This window comes from Odontomachus brunneus, unplaced genomic scaffold (genome assembly GCF_010583005.1).
Source record: "Odontomachus brunneus isolate Ranch 3 - 2012 unplaced genomic scaffold, Obru_v1 Obru_scaffold_366, whole genome shotgun sequence".
In the NCBI taxonomy this organism is placed as follows: domain Eukaryota; kingdom Metazoa; phylum Arthropoda; class Insecta; order Hymenoptera; family Formicidae; genus Odontomachus; species Odontomachus brunneus.
Window position 1 is genome coordinate 66,397 of NW_022639816.1, and position 10,172 is coordinate 76,568.

The following is a 10,172-nucleotide window of genomic DNA, read 5'->3' on the forward strand; positions in this document are numbered from 1 at the left end:
ATTTATTTACTTTTTGTCTTTCTCATACGAATTAGTTACTTCATCAAATCGGTGCGCATATTTTCGTATTTCTTCGGAAACATTACTGTTGCACAAACCGTATATGTAAACCATGTCGGCATATTCAACGTTACAATATGTACGCGGCATATTATGACAATGTTCCTCAAGGCTTCTGATGAGTAACTGACTAATTCGTAAGAGAAAGACGCAAATGTAAAGAAACTGAGTATATAGGTTTCAATGATTCCACGTTGTCGTACATCTATTTGCCTTTATTTCTATTTCAGAAGGATTTAAATTCACTTTCTTCTCTTTATTTCATGCTTTGCAACTTTTATGTAATGATATGTTTTAATAAATATTTGTAATGTTATTTTACGTTTTATAATAAAAATATTATTTTTCCGTTATTACTAAAGCGAAGGTAAAACGAGCAAATCTGTAAGGAACTTTTTTTTTATTTTATCGGTCCCGTACACGCTCCCGACGTTTTGACATTTAATTTCGGGACACTCTATACAATAACATTGCTAGAGAAAACAAGATAATATATAGCGTATATCACGCAAGGCGACGAAGTAAGAGGCGAACGAAGGCAAAGGTTAAGTCTTGTGGCAGTTTCCGTGCGGTACTTCGGGCCATACGAGACAGTTTCGAAATGATTTTTCACATTAATTTATTAGAGTGATTATGTATGTACATCAGAATTTATGATTATGTAAATTTCAATACATTTCATTCTCTTTATATTAACATTCGGGTTATCCGCATATCCGGATAGTTGGAATATTTACGTTATTACACTATCCCAATTGTCTGAATAATTGAAATATTCGGATTTGAGTTGTCGGATAATTTGATACATTGAATATCCGGATATTCGAAAATCCGGAACATATTTGTAGTCCTAGTTAAGGCTCCTGGGGAGTCGCATCATCTGTCTCTTTTTAATGATATTAGAAGCGAGCAAAATCGATAAATAATCGGACAATTAATATGACAAGATAATGAGGAAATTAGGTTGGAAAAGACGATTGCACGTCACATTTATTTTATAATTATCTGTTGATTGTTATAACAACAGGAAAGCGTACGGAGTATTTTAGAAGTGTACTTAATCGATCGCAAATGTTGTTTTGTGGATATATTGTTTTATTTCAACATACTTTGCAACGTAAATTTAGCATGTACTTCTCGCTTCTGACGTTATTAAAAAGAGACAGATGATGCGACTCCCCAGGAGCCTTAAATGAAATAGATTCTCATAGAATTGGTGCATACTAATCACCAATTAAACACGATAATTAATGTCAAACTTAATTAATAAGTTATCAGTTATTAACTGATAAGTACTACTAACTACTACTAACAAAGTAATAAAGAAATTATTTACTGACAAAGACTGCTTTTCTTTCGGCTTTTATACGTTGAAAACGTCCTTCCATCTTTGCTCTATGTGTAATAAACAATAAAAGTGGAATGACGCATCAGAGTGCGTAAGCACCGTAAGCGAACGCGGCCAGTGTCGCCGCTGGCTCATTAGCACTCGTAGCACGGAATAGAACCTTAATGTATATACTGTACGGTAGAGAGCCTTTAATCAGAGTGGCGCCATATGAAAACTTCCGCCATGTTTAAGAGAAATCCTGCGAGAGAGAAAGAGATATTTATGGTCTCAGTTTATTCAACAATATTGCTGTCAGCTTCAGTTATAAGGTTAGGTGCAACAGTAGGTGTAAATACATTTTATAGTGCATTTACCTATCCAGGTAAATTTGTATATTACATAACTATATTCATAAAGAATTAATATTATCTAATCGTATTTTACATGTATTCATATAATAAAAATGTGATTTGATAATTTTCCTCATGAATATGGTTATGCAGCAAATTTGTTTAGATCTCTTATAATATTTTTGTAGAAATATGGGTGGATGTACAATTCCATTTTGCAACAATTCATTTAAAAAGGGATATATGATAAAAATATTTTCGAGAAATCCAAAACGTTGAATGGAATGGATAAAACGTATCAATAGTAAATATAAAAATTGGACACCATCAAAAAATTCATATTTATGTGAGGTAAAGTTATTATTTGTTTCATAAATATTTACAATGTCATAATAAAAAGTTAATGTAATAAACATAAAAATATGTTCTTATTGGTTAAAACGTATAGTCAATTTTATTATGAATTTAATTCTTCGTTTTTTTATAATTTTTTCAATTATGTATTATTACATGTGAATCCAAATCAAATACTATAATAATCATGATATAATTTTTTAATTAACTTTTGTGTCATTATATAGGTACATTTTTCTCCTGAAATGTGGAAACAAAGAATAGACAATAAAAGAAAATTAAAACCAAATGCATTGCCAACAATTTCTGAATACTTTCTGAAGGAAAAAATTGCTTTCAATAATCAAAGATCTGATGTTATTGAAGAAGAACATTGATTAGTACATTATAATTCAATAGAAGTCAAATTATAGCAAATAATAAGCAGGTAAAATCAATGATAAAATAAATAAAAAAATGAATAATAAAAAATATATTTAAATGTTTTAATAAATATATATTTTTAAATGGCTATAGATGAAACTGTTGAAGCTATAGATGAAACTGAACTTTTGACAAGCAATGAATTCTGTAATACATTAACAGAATGCATTTCAAATACAACTAAGATTGATGGAGGTAAAGAAAAAGATAAGAACATACACAACAAGGGATTAGAAGAAATAAATCGAAAAATGCAAATCCATTTAACTCTTTTGCGAAAAAAATTAGAATTTTAAGATCTAAAGCACAATCACTTGAAGATAAAATTAACAATGATAAGTATAAAAAGACTTTAATGACAGTATTCAACAAGGATCAAATTAAAGCTTTATTGACAAAAAAATGAAGAACAAGAAATTGATGAAACTACACGTGCACTTAGATTGAGGTTTACATGTGGTAAAAATGGCTACAATAAAATTCTTCAACAAGGAATACCATTTCCAAGTTTGCGCACTTTACAACGAAGATTGGAAAATTTAAAATTTAGGAGTGGAGTTTCAGACGAAATGTTTGATTTTTTACAATTTAAAGTATCTTCATTTCAAAATGACATTGATAGAGAATGTGGACTTGTCATCGATGAAATGAGTATAACACCAAAACATGGTTATGACTGTTCAACAAAAACAATATTGGAAAATATAACATTTCCAAATCAAAAAGGTATAGCGACACATGCTTTAACATTTATGCTGACGGGTACTGCTAATCAATGGAAACATATTGTCGATTATTTTTATACAGGCGATTCATTTGCTGGAGCAATTCTCAAAGATATAATTTTTCAGATAGTACGTAAAGCTGAAATAATTGGTCTCCATGTCAATTATATAACTTCTGACATAGGTCCGGGAAATTGCAAAGTATGGAAATATTGTGGGATAAGTATAGGAAAAAATTGTGGTGTTAACAATTATATTTCTCATCCCTTTGATTCCAATCGATTTTTATATTTTATTGTAGATATACATCTTCTAAAAAATTTAAAAGAATCATTAATTTATATAACAACAAATTTATTTATATAATTTATATAATTTATAATAACAACAAATTTTTTATCTTGTCAAAAGAATTTGTAAAAAAATATAAATTACCATATAATAAAGTTGAAATTGCACAGTTTAATGAATTAATTTCATCTCAGAAAGATTTGGAATTTTTACTAACACCTAAATTACAAATTGATGATGTTGTAAGTACTAATACTTATAATAAAATGCGAGTGAATAAAGCAAGAAATGTTTTCTCTACTCATGTCAGTAGTTCATTAGAATTTTTAGCAAATGAAAACCATAAACCAGAATTTATTACTACAGCATGGTTTGTTAAACAAATATCTAAGTGGTTTTCATTAATGACTTCTAGATCATGTTGTACAGCATTAGATATAAAAAATGAAGACGTATACAATGCTAGCATTTATTTTCTTCGTGAGATAATTGATCTTTTTACAACAATAAAAATAGGTAGTAAAGAAATGTTTAAACCTATTCAAAGAGGTGTCATACTTTCAACAACCTTAATCATTAATTTAGTGGAATATCTTTTAAAACATCGCAATTTTCAGTTTATTTTGTCTTACACAAGACTGCATAGAAAATCTATTCTCACTTCTGCGACATAAAAATCCAATTTTAGATGCTTTGCAATTCAAAAATAATTTAAAAGTTATTGCTATTACAATGTACACAAAATCAATATCAACAGGAAATTATGAGACTGATAATAGTGAATATCTTAATGGCTTTTTAGAATATTTAAAATATAAAGAAGATGACGTACATCATTCTTCTAAATCATCTTCTGCAATCATAGATGAAATTCCTCCTTTTAATGATAATTCAATAATAGAATATGATAACAAAGATATGAATTGTTTATATAATATTGGAGGGTATTGTTTGGGATCTATTATAAAAACATGTACTTAATGCAATGATTGTAGAGAATCTACTGGATCAAAAAGACCGTTAAACTTTAAATTTTCTGAACTTACGAGAATTAAATGTTACAATGCAAACACTTTATATTTTGTTAATAAACTAACGTTCGAAATGTTTTTACAATTAGAAAATATTTTTAGACATTATAGTCCTTATTTTTGAATCAACCATGAATATTATTTTATCGGTAAAACTTTATATCAATATATAGTACAAAAATTGACATTATTACTTCCGATATGTTATGAAACAAATCATTGATACAGAGGTACCCAAGAGTTTTAACATTTAAATACGAAGGTAAATAAAAGGTAAATAAAAGCGATACCATATTTTTTTACCTGGTAATGACAGAAGTCCTTAAATAGACGTTACACTCCAGGTAGCAGACAACCGTGATAATGACGTGATATTTACGTCATCTGTTACGTCATTTTTCCTTCAAGTTAACCAAATAATAACATCTTTTTGACGGTCCTAAGTCACAGACCAGAGACGTCAGTAGTTCGACGTCATTTTAAACTTAATAATGATGTCCTAGGTACGTCAAAGTTGACGTTAAAATTGACTAATATTGACTTTATGTGAGGTTATATTAGATACATTTATTGCAAAGGGGTAAGTTTTAATTGCATTAAACAGAAGTAGTATGTGAATATATTTTTTATTTGTAATACTTACAAAAAATGATAAAATATATATTATAAAAAAGACAAAAACATTAACATACATTAAAATACATTGCATAAAACGAAGTGATTTGAAGAACATTAATAAAATATATTAGATTAAATATGAAAAAGAGGAAAACACACCCAATTTTCGTCATGTAATGGTAAAAGAATACATTTCGCTTTTATACAATCAATATCCCATGTTTGTAATTGTTGGGACAACTTGCTTACACAATAAATGTTTAATTTTTTGGAATCAAACGGATATGAATAGAGTGATTCATATGATATGTATTGTTTTCCAATTAATTTTGTTGAACCACTTGTTGTTGAAATGATATTATTAATCTGTACTATTTCATTAGTTTTATTTAAAAAATGTGAATCTGCAAAACAATGTGAATGGTTTGATAAAGTGTAATCTTTAATAGTAACCTTCTTAAATTGTTTAAAAACATTAATATTGCTTAATAGTGGGCCATTAGTGTGTTGTATGTAATGTCTTAGAAATGAGTAATTTGATTCATCGTAATGATTGCTATTTAACATTATTTCGTGTAACCTACGACATACTTGTTCAAGTGGTTTTCGAGATGATTTAACTAATTTTTTTAACCTGCCTAAATAATTTTCAAATGGGAAGCAGGACCAATCATCTAAAGGCCCATATAGTTGTACATCATTTGTCAAATGACACAACATGTGCACATTATAAACGTAAAACTCAAGACCATAAATGCTCTCTGCATGATTAATAAAAATTTCAAGTAATTCCTGCGCTAATGGTAAACCTAAATTATTAATATTGCGCTTTGAAAGTAGAATAGATATAACTGCATGAAATAGAAGAAAATGCTCATAAATTGATATATCAACAATATTTTTTAAAGCGACAGGTCCCAAATAAACTAAAAAACTTCGTAATTCTGATGCTTTCCATCTAGATAATTCTGTTAAGCTTCGTGATTTTCTATTAATCTCAGAAGGTATAAATGAACAAAATTCCATTAATTTATTCGATATTGAATCAATTGAACGATAGCATAACTTTACGTTACGTTTACCACTTATCCAAGTATGTAGTAGTTTTTTTGTAACACCTAAACACACCGCATGCATATAATCAGTTGGGAACTGTGTAACCATTCCACATTTTACTTCAAGTAGGGGCGAAATGCCAATATGATGATCTTCATCACGTTGTAAAACAAATGACTCATCTGTTCTTCTTCTTGCATTAGTACTTCTTAAAATAATACGTCCTTCAAAATATGTACCACTCTCTTCACATTTCTCACAACAAGAATATCCATTATGATTTTTTATTTGTTTTACATAAGCCCGAGCAGGAGCATCGCATATGAAACTGTGAATTTTAATGTTAAAATATCTGTCATTAACTCTAAGTCCATTCTTTAACAAAAAAGAAAGTTCTTCTATAAAATCTGCGAGATATAATTGTAAAGGAAATGGTTTAGACTGACCATAAAAAACTCCTATAACAAATGGAGGCATTTTCATATTTTTGACAAGTCCTAAAATAGGCCATAAATGGTTGTTTGTGCTATTAAATAAAGGAAGTCCATCGATGTTGAAACTTAGTTCCATCGTTGTCCCAACATAAAATTTAAATATATATTCTAAATTTCGCGTTAAACTAATATGGCAGTATTCTCCGGTATCTAATTTCTTTTTGTTAATAGATAGTGGAGTTTGTAACAAAGTTTTAGAGTTTAAGGGCAATTCTGGGTGAAGATTATGCATAAAATGTAAAAGATCTGTTAAGACGGAATGAGTTATATTGTGCTTAATAGCCCAGTGATTTATGAAGTTACGAAGATTCAAATCAGGTGTGTCTTTATCTTTTATATTAACAACGTTATCTAATTCGCAACTTAAATCTAAAGAAGACTGATTTTCGGTATGCTCATTATCACAAGTATTATTCTCGTCGTCAGAAGCGACATATATTTTTTCTTCGCTAACGTTATAATCTCTTCGTATTTTATCAGCCTTAATATTTTTCTCTTTATTAGATTGTTGGACATTCGACACAATCAAGTCTTTAAATAATTTTACCTTTTCATTGGCAATTCTTCGATATGTTTGTCGTTTCCCAACGCAACCTTTTCTATATGACGTTAAAGACATGCTGCAACTAATTGTTGTTTATTTTTTTAAAACGTTGAGGAGCGTGTTTTAACCAGACTTTTATTGAGTCCTCGATGGCCTGATTGTTAGCACCTGGTGTTGTACATTTCACTGCATCTGAAAAATTGAAGTAATGAAAGAATTTTGATACGTTTAAAAACTTTTTAAACATTTCTCAATATTATACATTTACTATGTTATGTACAATAAAATAAAAGATAAGAATAAAAATACAAAAGATGTACGACAAAGAAAAAAAAATTTTACCTATTATAATATCTTTTATCAATAAAGAATGAAAAGGTTTCTTTGGTAATCGTTTCCCATAAAAACTATACTTTTGAGACAATTCATCTGAAAACAACTGTTTCAAAATTTTATTTGTTTTGCTTGTAATATCTCGACCTCCTAAAGTCGACAGAAATGAATGCTACAAACAAAATTTACAATTATCATACAGATTAATAAAAAATTAACAATCTCGGCAAGCTGCGTTGTTTACAACCCATTCGAAAATTCGTTCTTGAATTTTTTCGATAAAAAATAATTTTATATAAGCAATTGGATTGAATATTTGATTTTGGTACCTATTGAGTATTGTAGTAAAGATGATGCTAAATAATTCTAAATTTTTATGAATATCTTAAGATTTCTGGCTTCTTGCGTTGTCTATCTCTTTTTATTGACGTCAGAAGCATGAAAATGCATGCTAAAAATTCTTGCGAAATACATTGAAATAAAAATATATATCCATAAAGTAATGCAGGATTCACACCGCGTCCGATATCCGATATCCAATCTATTCTCCTATTGGATATCGGACGCCGCACGTCGGACATCGGTGTGAATCCTGCATAACACTTGCAATCGATTAAAAAAATTTGTAAAATATTCCGTGTTCTCCTCATTTGCTCTAACAATCAATCATTTATCGTAAATTAACGTGACATACAATTGTAAGATATAAAGTGAACTGAGATAATACGAGTCATATTGACAAACCAATAACTACTAAGAAGAAGAGAGAGAATGTACTGAGGTAGGGAATCTGGGTAGCTCATTGGTAAGAGCAGTCACCCGGATAGCGAAAGGTCCCGGGTTCGAATCACGGTCCAGCAAACTCCGGCTTCCGGTATATTTTTCTCTCCGACTCTTACACAATTCACCTCTTTAACCTATTTCTTCGTCTATTTCTATTCAAGTTTATTTACAATAAATTATACATTGTTAGAGCAAAAGAGGAGAACACGGAATATCTTATAAATTTGTTTAATCGATTGCAAGTGTTACTTTATGAATATATACTTTTATTTCAACGTATTTCGCAAGAATTTTAGCGTGCATTTTCACACTTTTAACGTCATTAAAAAGAGATAGACAAAGCAAGGAGCCAGGGACCTTAAAAGCATAAAACAAAAATCATATGATATGAACGTAAACAACCCAGGTTGCCAACGTCGTTATATAAAAAATATAATTGCTGACGGAAGGTTAAATCTAACATTATATACAAACAGTCACCCACATGGAGAATGAGAAAAGGTACATGCCCTTAGGTATAATAGAAACATTTATTTAACGCTCTGGAGAAAAGCTTCTCCCAAGCGCCGAAATAATACAGGATGTTCCAGAAAGCTTTCATACGGAATACACACTGAAATTCTCGAGACTAAGGCCTGGTTGCACCAATATTATTTTGGCTTTAAGCGAAACTTAAACATATATCTATCTTTATCTTTCTTTGTAAATAAATAAAGACAGACATATATTTAAGTTTCCTTTAAAACCAAAATAACTTTTGTTATTTAGGTTGTGTAGCCTAAGGCTGATATTCATAGTCGAGTCTTATATCTAAGATCGTCTTCAATTTATCTTTGGGTACTCCATAGTTAATGAAATAATTCGTACATTATCTGAAGATGAACTTAAGACGATCTTAAATATAAGATTCGACTGTGAATACCGACCTAAAAGAAACATCTTTTTCCTTAACTAAAACAATAGTTTTTACATGAGGGCTATTTAAAGTTATCGAATCAGAGGGGTGTATATCAGTTGGACACGGGGCAATTGGACACAGTCCAATCACAAGTCGCTGTTCCAAGGGACCCTACAAATGTCTCTAATCACACGGTGCTGTGATTGGCTGTGTCCAAATGCACCGTGTCCAAGTGCACCGCTCCCGAATCAGAGTGTTACATTGCGAGCAGATCAGGAGCGGCATGCGGTACGCGTCTGCAGTATGACAAAAACTGTCTACATAATTTATTTGTTACTTTGTACATCGCGCACCTCTCCTGAGGCGAATACCAAGCAACACTCTGATTCGACAAATTTAAATAGCTCTCAAAACTATTGTTCGAAAAAATTTTGGTTAAGGAAAAAGTTGCTTTTTTGGTCTCAAGAATTTCACTGTGCATTCGGTATGCGAGCTTTCTGGGACATCCTGTACAGATAAATAATATAAACAAAAATTATGTACAAATACATATATGAAGTATTCCTCCTTCAAATATGAAACATAATCTTTCTTCCTTTCTTGCTTTTTTATTTTCTTGGGCAAAAAATATAGTTAAAATATTTACCAAATTATATGAATTAGTTTCGTCTACAATGAATCCTTCCAAGAGGCATAAATTTTCGTTTGTTTTTAATGGTAGATGAACAGGTATATTCTCTGGCAGGGAGAATGAGACAGCTCCTTTTGCTTGAGGAACTTTTCTTAATTGAGCTAATATTTGATTATTTTGTTCTTTAATAGTGATAAGAGTATCTATTATTTTCTCTAAAACAGCTAAAACAGAAACACTAATGAAATACA

At 29.9% G+C, this 10,172-nt stretch overlaps 1 pseudogene; it reads left to right on the forward strand.

Annotated features, from left to right (window-relative positions):
* The first annotated feature begins 2,600 nt into the window (after positions 1–2,600).
* On the forward strand, positions 2,601–3,379 carry LOC116853585 (annotated as a pseudogene).
* Positions 3,380–10,172: the final 6,793 nt, after the last annotated feature.